We start from the raw sequence: 25,219 nt of genomic DNA on the forward strand, positions 1-25,219 counted from the left end.
TACTTATTGTGAAGTGTATAGTAGTGCTAAGCTCTTCACATAGTTGCATAACAGATTCCAGAACTTTCTCATGTTGAAAAACCAAAACTCTGTACCCATTAAACAACTCCCCTTTTCCCTTCTCCCCTGCCTCTGGCCACTGCCCTTCTACCTTCTGCCACTGAATGTGACTACTCTAGGATCCTCATATAATGAGAATTATATAGTATTTGTCCTTTTGTGACTGGCTTATTTCACTTCACATAGTGTCCTCAAGGTTCAGCCACGCTGTAGCATGTGTCAGGACTTCCTTTCTTACGAAAGCTGAGTATCATTCCATTACACGTCTACGCAGTTTGTCGATCCATTCATCCATTAGTGGACACTGGATTGCTTCCACCTTTTGTGAGTAATGCTGCTATTAACATGGTACATCACTAAGTTTCGAGGTGGTTCATTACACCGCCGCAGAAAATAGTTGGAACAACATTGTGCTGCAATACAAGTTTATTTTTTTTAAAGTAACTACGGATGACTATGCCTAAAAAAAGGTGTTCCCCAGCAAAGCATTCCTGCAAAGATCAGGCCAGACACTCAGGGAATGCAAGCCGGGACCTCTTCTACAAAATACAAAAACCCTTCTGTGCCGGGCAGCACCACCCAGAGACAAACCCAAATAAACAAGACAGGGTGTGGAAAGTCTCTAGCGGAGGGTCTGGTGGTGAGCATGAAATCTACTTAAATATAAAGCCGAGAGAGGAGCAGGAATCGTGGTTACTTGGGTGGCTATATACAGTATAAACCTTGACTTTGTACAAAGAAAATTTGTCAATGTATATACTATTTATAACTGCAGATAAAACACTATATGTAGGTATACATGCATATACATGAAGAAGGTGGGGCCAGGTTGGAGGGGTGTGACAGAACTAATTTATTCCTCCAATATCAGAAAACTAATCAATTGTATCTACTACTGGACTATGTACGGGTTTTGTTTTGTTTTCAATAATTACAAAAACAACAACAAAGAATGAGTGACTGATTCCTCTGCCCTGATCCCCAACTCTTTGGACATGGCTTTCTGTACCGTGCCTATGCTGTCCTGCAGGCTCCTGTTCAAGCCCCGCATTGCCCTGAGGTTACTGATATTTACTCATTTCACTGAGGTTCAGAGGAGGTAAGTGTCTGGCCCAGAGGTGCATAGCTGGTGGTGGGAGGGGACCAAACCGAGGTGTGTCTGATGCCCAGTCCTGACCCCACTCCCATCCCTGCAGGCCTGGCCGTCCTCACCAGCCTTAGAAAGCTGCCCCTTCTCCTGGAATAGGGAGAACGTCTAAGACTAGGTGTTAGCGGCTGATGTGGCCACTAATTTGGGTAAATTTGGGAAAATGGCCATCTAGTCTCAGTTTCCTTATCTCTGAGATAGAATGAGCCCTTGTTTTTCATTCATTCATTCATTCATTCATTCAATAACAACAATTGAGGGCATCCTCTGTGCCAGGCCCTGGTTGCAGCAAAGTGTTGTGATGCAGGCAACCCAGGGGAACCACTGGGCACCAGGGGGTCAGGGAAGGTCTCTGGAGGGCAGACAGACCCTGGCTGACAGCCTGGTGCAGATGGGAGGGTGCCCACCAAGGAGCGCACAGACAGGCAGTGGGGTGAGCCCCTTGTGGTGGAGGCACGGCTGCCGTGGGTCCCTGGTAATCTGCCACTTTTCATGTCTTTTACCTGTTCTACAATTTTATATAATCCGGGTATATGGTATGTACTTTTTTGTCTGGCTTTTTTCATTCAAAATGATTTTGAGGTTCATCCATGGTGTCCTCCAACATCAGTTGGGGTTCCTTTTTATTAGTCCACCATATAGACACACAGAATCCATTTATCTGCTCATCACTCATGATGAGAGCTGTAGGATGAATGTTTTTGTCCCGCGCCACCACCAAATTCTTATGTGGTGGTATTTGGAGATGGGGCCTTTGGGAGGAGATGAGGCCTTGAGGGTAGAGCCCTCCTGAGTGGGATTAGTGCCCTTATAAAATAGATGCCTTCCCCCTTCCGCCAGGGGAGGACCAGTGAAGAGATAAACTGGGAAGAGGGTTCTCATCAGGCACCAAATTGGCCGGCACCTGGACTATGAACTTCTTAGCCTCCAGACCGTGAGATGTAAACTTCTGTGGTTTATAAGCTCCCGGTCTGTGGTACTTTCATTACAGCAGCCTGAATGGACTAAGAACGAGTATTAGGATTGTTTCCAATTTGGGGCTATTACTAATAGAGCTGCTATGAAAATTTCATGAGAGTCCTCTGTGAATATATGCTTTCATTTCTTTAGTTTAATTATGTAAGAATGAGAGGGCATAAGTAAAATGGTATGTTTCAATTTTTAAGAAACTGCTAATTTGTTTTCCAAAATGGTATTTTATATGCCTACTGACAATGTCTGAGGGTTTCAGTTGTTGTTCTTCTCACAGTACTTGCTATGCCCCGTCTTTAAGTTGTAGCCATTCAAACGGGTGAGTAATGATGTCTCATTATGGTTTTAAGTGGCATTTCCCTAGTGATTAATGATACTGGCCAGTTTTTCTTGTCTTTATTGGCCATCCATGCATTTCTTTGGTGAAGTGTTTGTTCAAACCTTTGCTGATTTTTGGGGGTTGTCTTATTAAGGAGTTGGAAAGTTCTTTACATATTCTGGATACAAGTCCTTTGCCAGATATATGTACTATAAATATTTTCTCCCAGACTGTGGCTTGCCTTTTAATTTTCTTATTGGAGTCTTTTGAAGCTCATGCTCGTTTTTATGTCAATAAAATATCCAAGAGAGGAAGAAACTGAGTGTAGGGGTGGTGCTCCAAGCCCAGCTGATTGGGATCACTCAGAATTTAGGATAAAGCAAAGCTGAAATGCCACAGACTCTGAAACTCATGCCTGGTGTTAAGGTTTCCATTTTGGGTCAGGCAGGTAAAGAGCCAGGTGAGCTGGTTTTATGCTAGACACTGACCCCTGCTGGCCACTTGCTCTTTTGGACCCCTGGGCGCCAGCTGGAGGAGGTCGCCTTCTGGCTAGGAAAGCATGGCCCAGGAAGTCTCAGAAGACTGCCCCCTGGAGGTCGCCAGGAGCCACATCGCAGATGGCTCCTGGAGTCAGCCGGCGGGTGGGTGGGAGGCTGAGCATCTGGCTCCTACCTGCCCTCTCTTCTGGGTGTGGGCAAAGGCTTCCTCTTGGCAGCACACTGCTGGGACAGTTCTTGCCCCAAGGGCTTCAGGGTTAGTTCCTGGAATCTCTGGGGTTTGGGAGGACAAACAGAACTGTTCGGCCTAACCACTGGGCTGGTGAGTAGCTAGCTGGGAGCACTGCGGGCCACCCTGCCACACGGCGCCCACTTGGGGCCCTGGGCCTTGTCAATTATTTCCTCATTCCCAGGTGACTGGGGCCCTCCAGCTAAGGAAGGACTAATCACGAAGGTACTGTGTGTGACACAGGCTGGACAGCCTCCTCCCAAGGTGGCACTGTGGACCGCAGGGATGCCTCAGGTGCAGAGCATGTCCTCACCTGGCTTTAGGGCTTTGGACAACTCACCAAGCTGCCATCTTCTCAGGAGAGACCCCCTTCCCGCTTGCGGGATCCAGGGGCCCCATGGGCAGGGGTGGGAGTCTGCTGGGGCAGCTGGTCATCCTGGTTCCCTCGCCCCTCCAGAAGGGCTGTGGAGCCTTTGCCCTCTGGTCTGGCTGGAGCTTGTTGGCTGGGCCCTGCAAGCTGCAGGTGGATCCTCAGGGACATGAAAACCTCAAAAGATGGACCTCAGGGGTCCCTGGCCTTCCCCCTGCCCTGGACACTTCCATCCTCTTCACCTATGGACTCTTACAGAATGTTTTGAAATGCAAAAAACAAAATATATGGGAGTTCAAAGAAAGGTAATTATATCAAAATACAATGATCAAAACATCGTTGACAACATGTGCTATGTGGTGCTTCTTGGCTAATACATTAACAGCAGGTCTAACATGTCAGGATTTTCATAACAGAATAATGCAAATGGTATTTCAAGCTCCCTGCAACAACTATGAGGTGATACAAAACCCTGCAAGGTCACAGGCAAACACGATTGAAGAAAGTGTTGGCTTTTGGCTGGAGGTTAATAAAGATAAAGACACTGGTTTCTTCATCCAAGTTCACAAACTCATTGGGTTCTGTCCACAGTCACCTTGGGGATCCGTGGACCCCAGGCGAGACCCCGGCATGAAGGAAGAAGACAGGCAGAAATGAGGACAGTGCATCACTCCGCAGAGAGACCTGCCCCAGAAGGGCGTCACTGTGGACCTCTGGCATAGGGCTCAGTACTCAGACAGGGCCCTACGCTGCCTGGAAGTCCCCTGGAAAAGGGACCTGGCCAGGCCACAGGTCTCAGGGACCACAGAACAAGACAGACCAGCTAGTCAAGACGCCAGCTTCCCTCACTTCCCTGGCCTTCCCAGGAGGAGTACCCGGTGAGAGGACAGGCCACGTTGCCCAGGCATCGGTAAAGGCATCTCTCCGTCCTGCACATTCCCAGACCCCAGCTCCGCCCTCCGCTGGTTGGCTCAGGGCAGCCTCAGCAGCCGTGGAATTCCAGCCTGTATCCTCTCCAGCACCCTGCAGCTCCAGGTCCAGCGGGCAGGGGGCAAGGGCAGCCTTCCGCGGGCAGCCTCCACCTCCGCCTCCTCAGAACAGCATTTCTACACACCTGCCTCAAGGAGGTGATGGGCAGGGCTTGTGGACAGAAATGAATAGCAACAGACACAAACCAGTCTCAGTCTGAACTGAACCCATCTCCCCAACCCTGGGACTTTGGAGAAGTAATCTGCATGGTCAGAATATCCCCTCTCGGCATATGCTGAGACCACCTTGCCCTGAGCCCTCACCTTCCACCTTTGGAAATGTAAGGAAGGGTGGGAGATGAAAGTCAGTGTTTGTGGACCCTTCCCCCCCCATCCTACAGGGAGTTGTGTGTAACTACAGTGGCCTCAGCGACTATCCCAAGCCAATGCCAGCACTTTGGTGTTTCTTTTTCCCGTGCCCACCTGGAGAATCTTTGTGTTAACTGACTTCAAGATGAAGGAGACAAAAGGGACAAGATTGCCCGTACATCACACTCAGCCACTGTCAGAGACGGGCGGGGGCTCTGCGCAGACACAGGTTCAGATCACGTCAGTCTCCCGGGGAACAAGTGAGTCTGCATCCGGGGAGGCGCTCAGCCTGAAGGTGAAGGAGGAGGAGCCTTGGGGGACATGGGGGAGGCAGAGTGGGTCCCCGGAGGAGAACCAAGCCTTCCTCCCCAGCGGCCTGCAGTTTAACACCCCTCAAAATGGATGTAGCCCCTCATGATTACACGTGTCCTTCCTACGGGGGGGTTACTTGGGGGTCTTTAGTCAAGTCATCTCTGAATCTCTGGTCCCCAAGAAAGAGCCTAGCACACTTAGGCATTAAAAAAATAATGATGATGATGAAGGAAGGAATTAATGAATAATTGAAATGAGTTTTATATTTCATGTAACCAAGCCTCCTGATCAGAATATGTTTCCATATGTTTACCTTCATTTTCATTTTAAGAGCTTATTTTCTTTGTGCTTTTAAAAAATCTTTGTTTTACAATAGGACTGAATCTATTAAAATGCATTATGAAGTGGATATGTCTGAATCAAAAAAGTCATTGTACTTCATGCTTTTTCCCCTGGCCTCTCCTTTCTTTTCCTTTGCTCTACAAGTCCGGTGGTTTTCTTTCTCTTTGCTCCAAGTAATTGCAACGTCATTCTATTGATGGTTACCCTGAATAGGAAGGAAGAGGGGAGGGAGGGGGCAGGAAATCTGAACCTATACTTTCTTGATTACCAATGTCAAGAATAAAGCAGGTTCTGAGCCTGCACCCCACTCCACCCCCACCCTGCCGTGCCCACCGCACACCGGGAAGACAGGGTACACTTGTAGTCTCTTCCGATTTGCTACCAGAAATGGTGGATTCATTCAGCAATCTTTATTGGGCCTCACCTGTGTCCAAAGTCCTAGGCACTTGAACTGGTAACGTCCAACAGTAAAAATAATAGGATCTCCCCTTCTACTAACACTTACCATGAGCTGCACACGATACTAGGAGCTTAACATTCAGGTTTCAGAACCTGGCCCTTGATTTGCTCTTAATGTTATATAAAGGGCCTCTGTAATTCAGCCTGCTGGACCTACCACCATACTTGTGACACTGGGCAACCCAGTCTTCGAAGGTGTTTTGTGAGGTTTGTACTCATGCTGAGAAACCCACAGGAAAGCACTAGGCAAGGTAGAAGTAGAGGCTCCCCACATAAAACTCTTTCTGAGAAATCTTAGGTTTCATCACAGCTCTGGCTTCCCAAATTTACTTGGGGCTGTTCCATGTTTTTCTGGTGGCTTAACTTGGGCTAGAAACATGAGCATGTAAATAGTGGACTATACGTTACCTCCACCATACAGGAAACCTATGCTCACTGAAACCTTGTCTGCATTTTTGGAGTCAGCTTTTCTAGGTGATCATACTTTTGAACCATTCGTGTGTATGTATCAAGAAATAAAGAAATCATACACCAAAAAAAGCTCTGAACCCAAGAACTGGGGCCAGGGTGTTCTCTGAATCTTTAGCCTGAAGTGTAGTCAGTAACTGGCACAGGATGTCATCCATAAACATTTGCTGAATGAACATTTGCCTCATTTCGTTTTCAAGAACTACCGGACGCTAGGATTTGTCCTATTTAATCTCCCCAGTACCTTGGGAAGTAACCGCCCGCCCGCCAGAAGCCCAGGCCCTGGAGGCGGGGCCTGGGAATCCCGATTTTAGAAAGATGTATGAGGGTGCCCCCAGGTGGCACGCCACGGGGGTCATACCCAGCGCACCCTGACTCGGAAGGCGCGCGGGGGGGCGAGGCGGAGCTGGCAGGGCCTCTGCATCCCTGCCGGGCCCCCTCCAGCCGCGGGAGGGGAGACGCAGGTGGGTCCGGGGCAGAGGAGCGGTGAGGGCGAGGTTCCCCCTCTGCCTGGCATCCCTGGTGAGTCCGGTCGCGGGCTTCTCCAACACCCCCGGCCCCGGATTGCAGGAGACGGCAGGACCTGGCACGCTTTTAGTCACCGATTCTCTCCTCCGCTAAGACCCACCCCAGTCCGGGTTTAAATCCAAGAGGATTTCAAACCCCCCCGCCAGGGAGGGAACTTTAACTGGAAGTGCCACCTAGTGGCGGCACCCGCACAACTAGAACAGAAATTGGATGGTTAAACACAGTAATTGAAATTTGCTAAGGGAGTAGAACTTAAATGTACACACACACACACACACACACAAATAATAATTATGGGAGATAGCGGATGTGTTAATTGACTAGGTGGGGGAATTCTTTCACAATGTATGCATCTGTCCCCACAAGTACACCTGAAATATCTTGCAATTTTAAACGGCAAGTAAACCTCAATAAAGCTGAAGTTAAAAAAGAAGCAGAATAAAGAGCCTGGTTAACATAAAAAATCATACACTTTCAAGATTGGAAGGGGCTTTAAAGAGCAGCTACTGCCGTCTCCCATCTTAGGTCTGGGGACAGTCTCACCTGTAAGGGCGATGCTCTCAACATTACAGATCATGACCTGAAGAGACTGAGTGGGTGACACTTCGGAGAAAGGCCTCTGTTAAAAACAAATTATCAAAAGAGAGTCAGACAGGAGCCAAGGATTACCTGCTTTCGGAAAGCACACCTGGGGCAGGACCTGGCCAGTCTCAGTTCATCCTGGGGCGTGTGGTTTGGAGCGCCCTCTTCTGCATACCACTGGTTCGTCAATGAACCTCTAAAAATTTGCAATAAAGACAAATTCATTTTGCCCATAGCGTTTGTTCTGTATACATTCATTCATTCAGCAAATGTTTATGGATGACACCCTGTGCCAGTTACTGACTACACTTCAGGCTAAAGATTCAGAGAACACACTGGCCCCAGTTCTTGGGTTCAGAGCATTAATGGGGCAGACAGGTATTAATAAAACTTTCCCATGAATTCATACCAACTGTGATAAATGGCCAGGATGAAAAATAAGGCAATGAAAATATATTACAGGGGACCTGACCTTGGCAGTGAGGGAGGGATTCCCGTAGGAGGTGGCCTTCTCCTGAAACAGAAGTTTGCAATTAAAACCTCAGGTAGTGGGGCCTGATGTGTAAAGGATGGGGCCTCCACCCAGTAGGGGCTCTAAGGTCAGTGCAGCCACCTGTCCACTGACAGGGGAGCTGACCTCAGTGCCATTGGGTGGAAACAGTTTACGAAGGGGGATAAGAAGCATTGTCTCATTTTCAAGTTTCATCAAGGACTGTTAGTTGGAGGTCATTTTAAAATGGAAATTTGAGAAATTCTATCATCTTTGTCATTTCTGGTCAATTTATATTGTCTGTTTTTTCTCAGGCTAAAGGCCACCTTTACTTCTAATTCATATGTCAAGTAATTTTTTTTTATTGGATGCCAGTCTTTGTGAAATTTGTTTTTGGGTGCTGGATTTTGTTGTGTTCTTTTAAAGAGCATTGGGAGTTTTTATGGCAGGCAGCTAATTACTTGCAGATCACTTTGATCTATTTAAGACTTGTTTTCAAGCTCTTTCAAGATTGGTCTGAAGTAGCCTTACCTCTGTGACTACGTTAACCCCACTTTTAAGGTGTGGTACTTCTGGGCTCTCTACTGAACATCCTGTGCATTCAGTGAAATCTCTTCATTTTGGCTGGTGGGAACTCAAATAATTCCTAGTTCTTGCAAGTCTGGAATTCTTCCACTTATGACTGTGCAGTAAGGGTTCTTTTCCCTGAAAGGAGCTTTTGTCTGGCCTCAGGGAGTGTTGTCCCAGGCACCTACAAATGGGTGTGCAGCCAAAAATTCCAGGGATCCTGTGCAGATGTGTGTCTCTATCTGCTTTCCCCTCCCCCGCCTCTCCGTGCTATCAGTTCTAGCCGCCTCAGCACCCCCAGGCTTTGACTTCTGTCTCTTCAACCCACTGAGATGGCCAGGCTCTGTTTGGTTTCCCTTCTTTGTGCCCTGTCTGGATTTCACCTCAGGAACAAAGCCTGGGGAAGGGTAGGACTTGCCTCATTTTCTTCCCTTTTCTCCAGTGCTGCCTGTTTCCCACCGCCAGTTAGGCATGCTGTCCAGGCGTCTAGTTGCTTCTGGCAGGAGTGCACGGGAGGCCCAGCTGGCACTCTCAGGGCAGGAAGCAGAAGATTGTGTTCTTCTGAGCAGGTAGCTCAGCCCTGAATTGCTTTAACATTTGAATGCAAAGTAGCTTTAAAGTTACAGAAAAGTTGCAAGAATGGTACAAAGAACTCCCCTGTATCTATTCAAATGTTGCCAGTTGCTGCAATAATACCAGTTTGGAGCAAAGGCTCCCGTCCAGGATCTCACAGGATGGCAGTTGTCTGGCCTCTCCAGCCACTTTCCAACTGAGCCCCTCAGTTTTTCTTCGACACTTAGACTTTAACATTTTTGAAAAGTACAGGCCATTTGGCAATGTCCCTCAATTTGGGTTTGCCCAGTGTCTCCTCATGATTAGACCCAGAAGTGCACGGCCCACCTGCTGTGTCCTCTCCCTTGCATCCTAGCAGGTGGCACCTGATATTCTCTGTCCCATGACTTGTGGTAATAACTTATTCACTTGATAAGGATGGCACATGCCAGGTTTCTCCACTGTAAAATTCCTTTTCTTACCTTTGTATTTAGTAAATGTTTGGTGGGGAGGTACTTTGAGACTTTACATGGTCCCTCACCCCCTTCCTCTGCTGCTTTTGGTTTGCCTTCATGTTTCCTGCTGGAACGGATTCTCACTGTGGTGGCCGCCAAACCGTGGTGTTCCACCGTCACCCTTCTTTCTACAGCTGCTAGCTGGCATTCTGTTGGGAGGAAGAGCTTTCCATTCTTGCATCATTCAGTCACTGATGTCAGTATGGACTCCTGGGTTCTTATTTTATTTAATGGATTATTATCTGTTACTAACATTAGTGATTTTGATGTTCAAATTATCCCACATTTGCCGACTGGAAGCCCCTTTAATTTAGCTTTCTGTCTTTTTTCTGAATGTCCCTGCATTCTTTGCTCACTTCCTAATTCTCTAGCACTAGGATGTTCCAGGTTCATCTTGTACTTCTCTTCCTCTCCATTCCCCAAGGAGCTCTGGTTCCTTTCCGTGGAGTTGGGTGTCTGGTAACCAAGACCTGGGTGGTGGGTGTGGTCACTGTCTCAGGGGCGTTGTGTCCACTGGCCTTTCCAGTGGACGTAGCTAGGAAATATGTGTGTGTACGTATACATACCCAGAGACACACACTCAGACATACATCTGGAGTTCTTCCTTTCTACATACTGAATACTATGCCTTCAGACCAGTGCTTCCAATCCCAACCCAGCACCACGGGGCTCACCCCACCCCAGTCCAGATTTGTGCCTGCTTTTCCGCCAGTGAGGGCCCTGGGTCCCACTCTCTCCACAAGCCTACTCACCTTCACGGTCTCCTGTGCAACCATTCCCGGCTCCTCTAGGCTGCTGCGTCTTCACAGCCTGGCCGCCATTCAAAACCTTCCAACCACAGCCAACTACTTCATCCGGACCTGCCCTGCGGCTTTTTGACAAAGTAAGGAAGGACGCCAATAATTAATATTTAATGAGGGGAAAGAAAGAGAAGGGGATGAGATTATTTTCTGTTTTAATAGTTAATTCAATTAAACATTCCAGCCCCTTTATTGACTAATACTGTGATTTGAAATGCTGCTGTATCATATACTAAATTTTAATATGCACATTAAGTCCTGTTTTGGGGGTTTGCTACTTGAAGAAGCATTTGAAAGTGAAAGAAATTATTGTGCAGTTATTCCATTAATTTCCCGTCTGTTGAAAGAAGTCACGGATGAGGGAGAGGCCCAGAGCAAGACGAGAGGCGATGAGGGGCTCCCTTTCAGGCCTGGTGAATTTACATAGCAGTGAAATCTCAGGTCTAGTGGGAAGGCTGGAAGAGGAGACGGGAGCCTGAACACCCCAGGTGACACTCACAGAGCCCGAGCCCTGCCCACCCCTCTCAGCAGCCCCCAGGGTCCAGCGTGGCGGGTAGGTCCCTGGGGCCTCATTCTGCTCCTTGGCGGGGGGAGGGCCGAACTGCAGCAAAGCAGAGCGACGGCCAGATGGCGCTGCGGCGGCCATCCCGTCCCGCGCGGGGGGTGCCGGACTCGCGCGAAGATCGCCCCTTGACACCAACTTTTACCAGTATCCTCGGAAGTTCTTTGATTCCCACCACGGCCAGGCACTGCGCCGGGCTCTTTGGGACTTCAGTTCACTGGATGCTAACGGAGCCTTACGGGATAAGGAGGCATTACCTTCCCAGATGAGGACCTGGCTCACAACTAGCAAGCAGCAAAGCTGGCCCGACCCCAAAGACCGCGTCCGCTCCACCTGCCCTGCCCCGCTCGCTCCCAGGTATTAAGCTTCGGTGTTGAAGATCTAGAGGCCGGGGAGTCTCGGACAGGAAAGCCGCGTCCCGCTTGGGGGCCAGAGTCCTGACTACTTGGTCCCTCATTCTTTAACATCCCGCCAAGACTGGGGGCTGCAGTTTAGTGTTTGGGCGTCTGACCCCATCCCCAGCTGATGAAGGGAATGGAGCAGGGGACAGTGAGACACTCAGGGAGCTGGGGCGGACTCTGGAGGGAGGGGTCTGCTGAGCATGCACCCCCACCCTCCCCCTGCCTCCCCACCTCTGCCCAGGCGCTGCAATTCCTAGATGCCCGGCCTGGCACACTTGCGTCCTTTCCAGGAGCCTCAGCGTCCTTGTCTGTCAAACGGGGTCCCAGTGACCTGGCTAGCAGGGCTTGGAAGGATAGGACGAGATTCTGTTTTAAGGGCGTAGGAGGGCATCATGGGGGGAAGGCGGAAAGGGCAAACGTGAGAGGCGCATCCAATGAAACCTACACGGCTTCCAGAGAGGAGGAGGGATGCCAAGGTTCCTGAGCCCGTCCTGCCGGGAGAGGGAGTTTCTCCGTCCCCCAGAGCTGTGGGAAGCTGGTAGAAGGGGGAAGACGGAGGCGGTGGGGGGGGGGGGGAGCTGTGTTTTAGACCTGTGGGATCTGGGGTGACGGTGCAATCTCGGGTCTAGCGGGCAGGTGGGGAGAGGAAACAAGAGCCTAGACAGCCAGGTGACACCAATCTGAGGTCCTGTTGGCCGTGGGAGAAGCTGTGAGGAGCAGGAGCCGAAGGGATGAGGGTTGGATTTGTCACCCCGGGAGGAGATGGAGAAGTCAGGGCCGAGCCCCGCGGCCGGACAGTCCACCCAGAGCGCTGGGCCAGAGAAGCGCTCCCAAGGTCAGAGACAGTGCTGACGGCGCCCGAGCAGGAGGACGGGCTCCAGGCGTGCGTGCGCGGGGAAGAAGCTGTGCCTACTGGCCCCGAGCATTCACTTCAGAGACTGGGGAGGGAAGAAAAGAAAGAGGGATGGGGTCAGGGAAGGTTGTTTTAACTGGGAAGCGAGAAACCAGTGAAGATGATGAAAATGCTGCGGAGGAGGGAAACGCCGGCAGCAAGTCCCGCCCGTGGAGCTAACAGTGTCTCGGTGTTACTAAATCAAGTCCTACTTTGTACTTCCGTAACGAATCTTCATAACCAAGTAGATTTGTTCTAGGAATGCCAGGATGGTTCAAAACGAGATGACCTATTCATGAAATTTGTCACATTAATAGAGTGAAGAAAAAGAAAAGATCATTTGCTATCTATGAAGAAGCACTTAATGAAAACCAAACCATTCCTGATAGAAACTCTTAGTAAATTAACAAAGAATGAGTCCTTGTATTGATATAAAGAGGATTTATCTCTTAACTTCTGGGAAATCCTAGAAGCTCCCGTTAAATCAGTACAAGGAAGGAAGCCCAGTAGCAGTGCAATCATTTTGATATTTTTCTTCACATTCTGGCCAACACAATGACATAAGAAATAGTAAAGGGGTATAAATACAGGGAAGAGAGAGACAGCGGTTATCATGATTTGAAGATGGTCAGGTTATCTGCTTGAAAATTCCCAGTCAACCACTGTGTACACACACACACATGCTATAAAACCAACACATTTAGGATAAGCTGTTTTTCAGTAAAAGGTGGTTAAAAGAGAAATTTACAAAAATAATACCTATCCTCTCTGTAGTAATTTCAATTAAGCATATAATGATTTACAATAATAAGAAATATAAAGTATGTTGGAATGAATTTAACAAAAATGTATAGGACCTAAATTTTAAAACAAAAATAAAAGTAAGAAATAAGATAACTTTGCAGAGAGACATAGGAGACTTGAGTAGAGAAGAATATACAGCATGTCTCTGGAAATAATATACAATGTTATAAAAATACTAAGATTAAAAATCCATATTCAGTTTAATCATTACATTAGAAGTAATCCTAATACATATATGTATTTTTTTTTGAAGAAGAGCCATGATGTAAGACTTTCTCATTGCTAATAATGGATATCTTGAAGTATGGTTATTAAAACCGCATGTTACAGGTATAGAAATAGCTGTTCAGCTCCACAGATCTGAATGGAAAATCCACAAGTGGGCCCATGCATATATGATAATTTAGTATGTGGTAAGAGAAGCATTTCAAGTTCTTGGGGAGAAGAATGTTTCACAAATGTGTTTTAAAAAGCTGGTTAACATCGTAGAATGAAAATAGCGTCGGATGCGTATGTAATGTCTTAAGCCACCTTATTCCAGATTTCTTAAGGGTTTAAATGCAGAAACAAACCAAAAGCACCAGATTTACGGGAAGAAAGTACATTATAGGTTAAAGTTGAATAACTTTAGTATAGGAGAACTAAGCAAACATCCTAAAGAAAAACTTGATAAACATAACTAGGTAAAAATGTAAATACTGTAAATAAAATTCAAAAACAAATGACAACCTGGGAAAAATATATGCAGCAGATATGGCAAGAGATTAGTATATTTAATCTCTAAAGGGCTCTTCAAAGATCCATTAAAAAGATGTTATTTTAATAGAAAATAAGTAGGCAATTTCTAAAACAAAAAATAAATACAAATATCCAACAAATACAATGTCCAAAATAGAATAATACCCTTTCTCACATTTGAATTTGGCAAAGGTTTAAAAATAATAACAAACCCAGGGTGGGAGAATGTGCACCAAAGTAGGTATTCTCTGAAGAGCAGCAATTTGCTGGTACATGTCAAAACCCTTTAAGGTAGGTGGTTCACGTTGTGATTCCTAATGTCCCTTGGCTTCCCTGCTAGGCGAAAACCAGGGGTGATCATCTTAATCCAACCAGGATGATCCCACCCTCTTGCCACAGTGACTGACCAGGTAGCCCAGTTACCTTCCCTTAGCCAAATGACGGGCTTAGGTTTGGTCACTACCCTATTCAAACCAAAGAGACTCCAGGGGAGGTTTGCTGGGGCTACTGGGAAAGAAGATTCCTTGTTCTCTGGCAAGTGCTCCCAGACTCCTGCCCTTCCTCCTTTTCTGGAAGGAAAAGAATACATTTTGAATCCTGGATGTGCTGAAGCCATTTTGCCACAATGAGGGATGGTGCCAAGGATGAGGCCGTCCTGGGGTGGGGGGCATAGTGGACAGATGATAAGACTGGGCCCTTGACCGTATTGTGGGACCACTGAATCACAGCCACTGGTTGGAAGCTGCCTCCAGGGACATTAGCCAATTGGGACTTCCAGTTGCTTTGTGTGCTTGCAGAGTCAAGGAAAAAAGTCCTGAAACAAAGAGACTCATGTTCACAGCAAGCAAAAGCAGCCGTCTACCTATAGGATGAATGCCCAGCAGACACAGGCAGGGCACCAACACAGCTGCCACAGTGGTGTGAGCTGGTTGTGCTGTTTGCAGCTGACACAAGGTGCATTCACTTCAACCCAGCACTTCTCTAGACAGGAATTTATCCTAAGGAAGCAGAAGAGGGTGCCTCTCAGTGCAGAGCGGATCTGTGGCAAAGAGCCCAGGCTCTGGTCGACGTGGGACAAGTGTTTCATTTCTCTGCGCTCCAGGGTCTCCCTCTATAAAGGGGGCACAAATGAGTGCCTGAGTCAAATGGTGGTTGGAAGATTAAATGAACCAATATATGCCGAGGGCTTCTATCAGGAAGGCACTTAGAGTAAATACACTTGGATGTTAACTGTTCTTAAAATTAATGCCCTTGGTAACAGCAAAAAGTCAGAAATAAACTAACATCCAACTACAGGGACCGTTGAGTCTATTACAACAATTCACACAATAAATTACTACATGGCCATCAAAAAAGCACACACACTGTAGAAATGTAACCACTGACACAGAAAAATGTTCATGACACATTGTTAATAAGCAGTGCCCGTTACAGGACAGAATGTCCAACCGTGCTGGCATCAGCTTTCTGGTTTTGATATCGTACTATGCAAACTATGTAAAATGTAACCACTGAGGCAAGGGGAAGGGTGCAGGGACCTCTCTGCACTATTTCTGCAACTCCCTGTGAGTCTAATGATTCCAGAATAGAATAGGAAGACCACAAGAAGTGGCGGGTCCACAGAACGATCCCTTCAGCTGGAGATCTCTAATGTGTATGTAGTATAAGCTTACACACTTTGGTAGTGAGAATATTTTTCTGAGTGAGAGAGAGAAGGGATTTTTCAGTCTTTTTTTCTTTTTTCCTGTCTGTGCTTTCTGTAATGGAGCAGTTTTAGGTTTACAGGAAAAATTGTCAAAAAGTATAGAGATTGCCAGATCCCCTCTTCGACCTTACTCCAGTTTCCACTATTTTTAACATCTGATTTAGTGTGGTATATTTGTTACAATTGACAAGCCAATAGTGATACGTTATGATTGACTAAATTCCACAGTTTATGTTAGGGTTCCCTCTTGGCACTGTACATTCTATGGGTTGTGATAAATGTGTTATGACGGGTATCTACCATTCTGGTATCATACGAATAATAGTTTTTCACTAAAAATCCCCTCTCCTTCACCAATTTATCCTCCCCCCGACCCTCGAAACACTGAGCTTTTCACCACCTCCGTAGTTCTGACTTTTCCAGGTTGTAGAGTTGGAATCATACGGTATGTAAGCCTTTCAGCCGGCGGCTTTCACTTAGCAACCTGAACTTAAGTTACCTCCATGTTCATGGCTTAACAGCTCATTTCTTTTTATCGCTGCATAATATCCCATGGTATGGATGTACCACAGTTTATCAAATGAGCACTTATTAAAATAAGGGGGATAAAATGTATTTGGTGTAGCCACGGCAGAAGGCGAAGGTGTGTGTAGAGAGGCACCGAATGACCGTGCTGTTGTCTGGGGAGGAGGGAAGCTTGAGCATAGCAGCTCGTTCCATGAGGGGAGGACCAGGCATGGAAGGAAGGGCACCAGCAGGAGCCCGGGGCCTCTGGGTCCTGGGGGGGGAAGGCGGATGCATGACCAGTGCAGGAGTGGTTGAGATCGTCTGTCGCTTCATTTGACCTATTTCTTGAGGAATTTCCTGTCTAGCTTGTGGTGGGTTTCAAAGCACCCCTGCCTACCACTTCCTGGCAGCTGTGGTCTGGGAAAGTTCACCATCAGGCCATCATTTTATAAATATACTCTGAGCATTTCCCAGGAGGCCAGGGGCTCAGAGCCTGGACATTTAGCACCTTCGTGGCCAAACTGGCATGCTGCTGGCTGCTCTTGTGCCAGGGCATAATTCACCAGCAGACAACAGCCAGATAGCCAGTGTGACCCCACTGTACCCTAGGGCCAGAGTATCTAGAAAAGTGGCAGAAGTTAGCTCCCCCATCCTCAGTTCTGAGACTCTTTGACATACCAGAGCCAAAAGGGCTTTAAGGCCATCTGGTCTACCCTAGGGTGTGCCACTGGGATCTCCATGGTTAATTCCCTACAAGTGGCCTTCTCTTCAGCCTCTGCCTGTTCGCCCACACTGCTGAAGCCAGCCTCTCCATTTTTAGACAGCTCGAATTACCAGGAAGCTTTTTTTCAGCCTAAATCCTGTCTTTCACGTCTACCCAGGAGTCCTAGTTCTACTGCTCAAGGCCACTTTCCACAGTCATTCATTCAAATATTTGAAGCCATTCTGCTGTCACCGTTCCCCTCCAGAGGAGATGGCTCCTGGGTGTCAGCTGTTCTGCAGGCAGCGCCAGTGGCCACCCTTCCCTGTTCAGACCCTCCATTCTGCAGAGTGGCCCTGTGTGCAGTTAGCTGCACCCCTCTCCTTTCCCAGAGAATGAAGTTTAGGTTTCCCTGCCCCCAGTTGGCAGCACACATCCTATTTCTTGCCTGGGTTAGTGCTGGGGATCCATAATTTCTGGAGCCATTGTCTGCACCTATGCTGCTGGGCCCACTTCCCATGCTGATAATGCATTTTCCAAAAGAGAAGGCAGTTCTTTCTTCCTCTGGTGATCTCACACCAATTGCTCTCATTCCTTTTATGCTCTGATCATCAATTAAACGATCCTATTTGCCCATGGCGGTTTTTGCTGGCCTCAGCTCATGTCGGGCTTAGATCTTAGCAATGGTTGTCCTGGAGATCCAGTCTTGGATGGTCCTCTTTTCCTGCCTTTTGCCATGATTTGGTCAGATCATGTGACTGCCTTAGCATGCCTTAACCTGGGACAGTCTGACCAACCGTTGGCCTATGAATGACCCACAGCTGGTGGCAGTGCCCCTTCCCTTTAGGCTTCAGCCCCATGCCTGTGTGTACCACCCAGAGCCCACCCAGGTTGGGGCTCAGGAGGGGCTCCTTGATGGGCAAAGTGGGCTATGCCTTGCACTCTTGGAGCTGCACCCCCTGCCCCCTTCCTGCTGGTTCTTTAGGAGCCAGACCTTCCCTCTAGGGTCCCTTTCTTTACCACTTGCCACCTGGGATCCCACCACTTCTGTTGTGGTCAGGGTGGGTGGGGATTTCATTCAGCCTCATAAGCATGGCTTTTTTTGATGTGAGCGCATAGACGTGCTTCCCTTGTACCAAGTGGGTCTCACGTTCATTTCTTGCCAGGCTAAGCTTGCTCACAGTCAGAGTCAGGAGCCCAGAGCACTTGCAGGCCTTGTGCTAACTTAGGTCGTGAAGCGGAGGAGGTGGAGCCTGGTGGGTGGAGCTTCAGGCTGAGTATCCTTGAGTGACAGGCCTGGAGGCCAACGCCCTGGTGCTGGCCCTGAGGGAGCTGCAGGATCCCGCGCTGGAGAGCAGGAAACCAGGCCCCACCTTAGAGCAAGGGCCATGCATTCAAATCAAGCATCACCTCTTGTGCCAGTTTTTGGGCTTTTTATTTTGAAATGATTTTAGATTTGCCCAGGAGTTGCAAAGACAGTACACAAAGTTCCCAGACACTTTTCACTCAGCTTCTCATAGTAGCATCCTACACAACCATGAGCTGGGGATTAGGGAATAAGGTCTGACTCTGCTCTGGGGCTGTTAGCGCTGCGGTAGTTGAGGCATCGGGGCAGATGTTGGGAAATCCGTGTGGTTGGGCCTAAGATGAACAATACATCTCTGTGTCTTCTTGGTCTTATTTAATTCATGCTCCTCCATTTCAGTATAAAATAAACTAACAGGGACTTAAGAAGACAGTGATTCCTTAGAATGACTAGGGCTTGGGCTCGGGCACTGGTGAGTTCCATGCACAGTCTGGGCGGAGATGTGCCGAGTTAGGAGATGGTGTGGGCTATTCACCCCTGGCTTTGGTCTTCCTTTGAGCTCTAGCATGTGTCCTCTCCCAGAAGGCATCACGGCCCACGCACCTCTCCCCTCCTCCTGGCTCCTTGACCTTCTACCTCTCTCCCGTGCTCACCCTCTGGTCTTTGTCTGGAGTCTCTCTCTTCCTGCAGTCAGGTATCTGCAGCCCTTTCCTTCCGGTCTCCTTCAAGTCCTACTCTCTCTGCCACTTGGCCTCTCTGGGGCCTCCACCCCTCCCTGTTGCTCTGCCATGATTCACCCTCTTTCCTGCCTAAGTGCCTTGGCTAACCACCTCAGGTACTGGTTGCCAGCACTCTTCTCCAGTTTATGCCCTCCATTTTCAGCCTCATCAGCCCTGCCAATTCCTGAACCCGGAGACTAGACTTGTTCCTTCCTGGTGTGGGGCACCAAGCCAGGACCCTGGCATGCCTTGAAAATCCTTTTGTGTAGTTGGTTTCCATCTGCCCCCCCCTCCCCTTGCCCTGTGGCTCTTCCAAACATTTACCCTTCTCTATACATAGATCCAAGGAAGGTCTTTCCAGTATGTCTCAAACTCCAGAAGCCATAAAAAGAAAGATTACGATAGATTCAGATAAAGTGACTTTGGATGTGAAAACATCTGGGGCAAAATGAGACAATCTATGAAAGAATATACTTGCAGCTCTGTTGGTCTGTGCATTCATGGGTTGCAAATAAAGTCCTTGACATCCCAGCAGATCAGAGCAAAGGACTGTCTGTAGGAGGCAGCGATGAATACACAAAGTAGAGAGCGAAGCACATCAACAAATCATGACCAGAATCCTGGCCCACACAGTCCAGAGGGAGAAGAGTCAGTGGAGCTGGACATGTCATCAGTCCCTGCAAGCAGGACACAGCTGCAGCTCTTCCTGCTGGGCACCTGGGCTTCTCACACCCTAGAGGTTCCACAGTAAGTTTAACAAGTAGTCACTTTCAAGTCAAGCTTGCCTGCATACAACAGGTTTTCTTGTTAAGAGATGCAACTCATCCTCAACTCTCTTGTCCATCCTTGGCCACCAACACAGTAGAGGCCTCATCCCACCACAATGGGTAAGCCACCCTGGACTCCTCATTAGCTTGTATTGGTTTTTGCAGTGGTCAAGCTCACGTCACAAAGAGATAGTCTCCTTACTATAAAAAGAATTCCTAGAAGTCAATAAGAAAACCAGCAACTCCACACAAAAATGGTAAATTTTTCTATGTAATCGGAAAAGCAAATAAAAATTGTTTTTAAATATATAAAATAAACTCAATATCACTCTTAATGACATTGAGACATTTTTTAGAATTAGCAAAAATCACAAAGTTTTTAAGATACTCTCTTGGTGGGTATTTGTGTTCTGCTCCCACTTCCAGTGTACGTGCGTGCGTGCGTGTGTGTGTGTGTGTGCATGTGTCTATTTCCCATACTAACAAGCAACGCTCTGGCACCATCTGGGTGTCCTAGAATTCAATTCTGACACTATCTACCTGGAGGTAGAATCAGATTCCACAAGTTAAGGTTCAGTCCTACAAGACTGCCTCCACTTCAGATACCAATTGCAAGCCCAAGTTGTTACCTGTATTTCTGACTAAGTGGCTATTAATCAGACATTCCCACTACGCCCTCCTTGGGTTTGATTAATTTTATAAAGTGGTTCACAGAACTCAAGAAACGAGTTTACTCACTAGATTACTGGTTTATTACAAAGGATATTAAAGGATATGAATTAATGGCGAGATGAAGATATACATAAAGTGAGGGCCCTAACAAAGGACCTTCTGTCCGGGTGGAGTTGGGGGCCTGACACGGTAGCACATGGAGGTGTCCTGGTTCCCCAACTTATAAGCTCTCCAAACACTCTCCTTCTGGATTTTATGGAGGCTTCGTTACAGAAGCATGCCTGATTAAATCCTTGGGGATCAACCTCCAGCCCCTCTCCACTCGTAGGAAATCAGAGGGTGAGACTTTTAGTTGATTCCCTTGGCAACCAGCCCCATTCTTAAATGCTTCAAAAGTCACCTCATTAACATCAACCCAGTTGCGGTGAAAAGGGGCTTGTTGTGAATAACAAGACACCCGTTTCACCTTTATTACTGTGAAGGCTTTTTAGGAACTGAGGACAAGAGACCAAATACTATAAAAGATGCTCCCATCGCTCTTACTGCTCAGGAAATTCCAAGGCTTTGGAAGCTGTTAGCCAGGAACCAAGGATGAAGACCAGATATATATCGGTCATCTGAATGACCAAATACATGTATTTCTTATAAATCGCAAGATCATGGTGGGGCTACGAGGAAACAGGTACTCATATACTGCTTGTGAGAATATAAATCGGCAAGAAATTTGATACAATTTATCAAATCCATTTACTCTGACCTAGCCTAACAAATCCTCTCCTGGGAATTTATTCTATGCAGGCACGCACATGTGCAAAATGATGGGTATGTAAACAGAGTTAGCTACTGCAGTTTTCTTCCGATTAGCAAAAGACTGGAAATAATCCAACTGTTCATTATATTAGGGACTGCTTAGCTAAACAAGTCATGCATCCATAACCTCTTGCCACACCTCTGTTACACCTTTTCTTCTGTTCTTTAACAGAATAAAATATATCTTAGCCCTTTCATGGAGACTATTCAAGGCATTCCTACCAAGCCGGGAGCAAGAGAGAAAGCCCACTATCACCAGCATGACTTAAGGTGCTGGAGGTGCTGACCAATGCAATCTGGTAAGAGAAAGAAAATGGAGATACAACAATTGGAAAGGAGAAAATAAAGCTTTCACTGTTTGAAGATAGTAAGATCACATACCTGGGAAATCCAAGTAAATCATCTGGAAAACTACAAGTATTTATTGATTCCCAATGAACAGAACTCCAACACAGAATGGATCTCTCACCACTGTTTCTGGATGATGGGCTGTCAGTAGGACCAGGAAACTGTGAGCCTGAGCCCATTGTTGCACTGCATTTGCTCTAAAATGAATTCTTCGCTCAGAAGCACTGCTGTGTGGAATACCACGATGACCAAAGCGTCCTGTAAATCTGCTTTTGGCCAAAGTGTTTCAGCCAGCCAGCATCTGTGGGTGTCTGCTCTAAGTCAGCTCTGTGCATGCCTCCTGCTGTCACAGAACCACCCCTAGCAGGAGGGACACACAAGGGCACTGGCATGGGCCCGTGCTGTGGGGACACGGCAAGAAATTCAGGGGACCAGGAGGGCTTCCTGGAGGAAACAATATCTGAAGGGTGGCAGAGGTGGGCACAGGGTGGAGAGAGAGTTTCTCACAGCAGGTGCACTATGTGGAAGCAAGAAGAGGTGCATCTCAGGCGCCCCAGGAACTCAGTCTGGCCAAGAAATGAGCTGGAAGAGCATTAAGTGAAGAAATACAGGCAGTCCTTCAACAGAGCCAGGCTCAAGGGAGGGCTGCTACCTGGCTGGGGCTGGGGAGGGCGTGGTGGGGGAGGTGGGAGCACACCAGTTAGAGGAGGTTAGATGCTGGGGATGGGTGAGTTGTCAGAGGTTGAGGGCCTCTTTCTTTATCTGTCAAATGGGGAACAAAATAACCTACCCATAGGGCTACTGAGACTAAGTGAATCATGCATGTCAACTTACCACTGTGCCTAGCACAGAGTAAGTGTTTAACAACTGGTACACTTTCCTACGCAAACCAGTCTTACCCATAGGCCACACCTCCTTGATGAAGCCCACTGGTAACATGTCTGCACTTTCAGAGTCTCCAGCAGGTGCACTTGAGGGAAGGTTCCATGCTGGACAAAGAACAGGGCCGTGCTCCTCCCTGCATCACGCCTGCTGGCCTCTCCCCACCTCCGCGTGTTCCCAGAGCCACAGCAGAAGGCAGTTACCATTTCCATCAGGCCCAGGGCCAGCTTCCTGACACCCTCAAGATCAAGACACGTCCGCAGGTGAGCAGGCCCATCCCGAGGCAGCTCTTCTCAGAGTTGCGGCCTCCTCGATTCTTCAGTGCCTTCTTTTTGCCTTTTTAGTTGGTGCGTCAACGGTTCCATCCTACGGGAGAGGTAACTTGCATGGTTCATGTCTCCTACTGGACCATGACTGACAGACACAGAAAGGGAGTGTCTACTGAAACAGTCTCAAGACCGTATTGTTTTAAATCCTCTCTCAGTAGTAACTGACGCTGGGCAAATGTCTCTCCTGGCATGTCACATGGGCACTGGTGGAGTGACTTCTTAGTTCAAAATTGAATTCTTTGAATTTCTTTCCATTCTAATATTACCCCAAATTGAGAAGAATTGAAATGAACTATATTGATATTAAAAATGTAAACGGCATTTTGGCAATGATTAGTACTAACTAGAGAATATTTTTGTAACACGTTATGTCAATGATGCTGGCATTACCTGGACTGTTTCACATACTTGGTTCAGGAATGCGGGAAAAAGGAAGCGCAGGCACGGGGGGGCAGAGTTAGCAGCGACGAGCTACCCGTGCCCCCACCTCCCTTGGAGTGGAGAGTCCACAACCTAGTTCTTGCCCATATTTTCCATTTATTACTGCAGTAGACAACTGCTCTCAAAGTGCAACATGAAATAAGTTGTCACCGCCTCTGCTCCTCTGGCAAATTCTTATTCATTCTTGGAGCACTGTGGGCCACCAGCTTCTCTCTGGGTGGAAAATTATTGCCATTGCCAGTGTCACAGGAACACACACGCACACATACTCACTCACTGATAAAATGAGAAGAGTCCTGGAGTGGAGTCAGGGCCTGGAAACCCGGCAGAGGGGTCACGGGAAAACAGCCTGCCTGTGGGCAGTGACCCCACCCATCGCCCACCAGCACCCTACACGTTTAGGTTGGCCCTGGTGAACCTTTCCCACCTTTGTCGCACAGGTAATACTGTAACTCGTATCGCAGCACAGCAGACGCCCATGGAGTCAAAAAGAAATGAAAAGACCTCTCAAGCCAGTTTGGAAAATGGGCGGTTTAGATAAACTGCCTCTTTAAACTCGCATTTAAAGCCATCAGGAAGAGTGCCTGTGAGGGCTCTGGGCGTGAGACGTGCCTCGCGGAAATGACTCCCGTTCTAACCAGCGGATGACAAGCGTTATTTCAGACAGGTAAAGATGACTTTCAAATACGGCAATGACAAAGAGGAAAGGGACACACGAGCAGCTCTAGAAAACATGAGAGAGTAAAAAATCTGAACAAATGAGATTCCTCCCTACAAAAAAAAAGCACAAAAATATGAATATGGACAAAACCCTTCCTCATGAGCACATTACACACACATGTACCCATGCAAAAGCCAGGCTGATGCCCCAAGTAGGGCAACTCCCAGTGTCGCTCTTTGGAATTTCCTGGCAAATCGGAGTGCAGGGGGAGGTGAGGACCTCCCTGGGGTCTAGACAGCCCTCAGGAGCAGCCTTGCTCCTGTTTGCCTGAGCCCCTCACAGCTGCCTGGGACCCAGAACTCCTTCCTTGTATTCCTGGATCACTGCGCTACCCTCCCATCCGATCTACCTCTGCCTGTAACGGGAGCTCCTCCCTTTTGGCCCCCGCAGTCCCGCTCTTTTAGGAAAAAGCATCCCGGGACAGGGGCAATTAGAGGGTGTTCAGGAGTCAGAAAGAAGGGAGAGACTAATATGAACACAGTAAGGAAATGCTCACGCAATTTCTCTGAGACCAGGTGGCTAAGGCCCTGGCCTTCAAGGGTAGGTTTTAGGAGAGGCCTTAATTTAAGGTACTGCGATCTGTGCTCACAAGAGCCAGGCAGGACATGCCCCTTGGAGGCTGCAGTCGGGTGCACACTCGGTACTTGCTTCAATCCAAGGCGCTCTTCTGACCTCCCTGACTTCAGGCGTTCTGGAGTCAGATCACCCGGCTTCTCTGGCACGCGACTGGCCATCCTTAAAGCACGCCTGCAGCAGCCTGCACGAGGTTTCTCTCTGGGCACCGCGGGTCGGCGCACATTCACTAACATACATACCCAGGGATGAGGACTAAAGGCGGGTTTCTCCAACCACTGGAAACAGGCACAACCATACAAAGAAAACCGTCCATCATGCTCACCTTTTCTTCAGATGCCGCAACTTCAGGATCACAGAATTTACCATATCATTAGTATGTGCCAAGAAGGCTTTGCTTCCCTTCCTCAGTGAGGGGCATGTGAGAACCCACAAACAGGCAGGACACACTGGCCCTGCTCCTCTGGGAAGATGGATTCAGGCACTGACCTTGCTCCAAATCCTGCACTTGGAACCTCTTACAATCTAGCTCCTCATCAAACTGGATTCTGCTCCAGTTTAATTTACCAAGGCGGACCCCCTGAGCCACCTCATACTAGGACCAGTGCGGCCCACAGGATGCAAATTCTAAGTGCAGCCGTGCCTAAAGTCCCACAAGAGGGAAGCCTGGAGGGCATAAAGCAGGAGACTACACAAAATTAGTAACATATTTTCAGAAAGTGATGGGCTTGGAGTAAGAGGGGAGAGAAATAAACAAAATGTCCCAATAATTTAATGGCAGAGCTAGAAGAGAGCA

General features: G+C 47.9%; 1 long non-coding RNA gene across 1 annotated transcript; it reads right to left on the reverse strand.

Annotated features, from left to right (window-relative positions):
- Window positions 1–3,780: 3,780 nt before the first annotated feature.
- LOC140844922 (uncharacterized) lies at window positions 3,781–11,835 on the reverse strand. The gene is made up of 3 exons (XR_012123460.1): window positions 11,741–11,835; window positions 10,499–10,617; window positions 3,781–5,220 (listed from the first exon to the last, which is right to left on the reverse strand). It is a non-coding gene; the product is annotated as an uncharacterized lncRNA (long non-coding RNA).
- Between the last annotated feature and the right edge of the window lie 13,384 nt (window positions 11,836–25,219).

Source organism: Manis javanica, chromosome 12 (genome assembly GCF_040802235.1).
Source record: "Manis javanica isolate MJ-LG chromosome 12, MJ_LKY, whole genome shotgun sequence".
In the NCBI taxonomy this organism is placed as follows: Eukaryota; Metazoa; Chordata; class Mammalia; order Pholidota; family Manidae; genus Manis; species Manis javanica.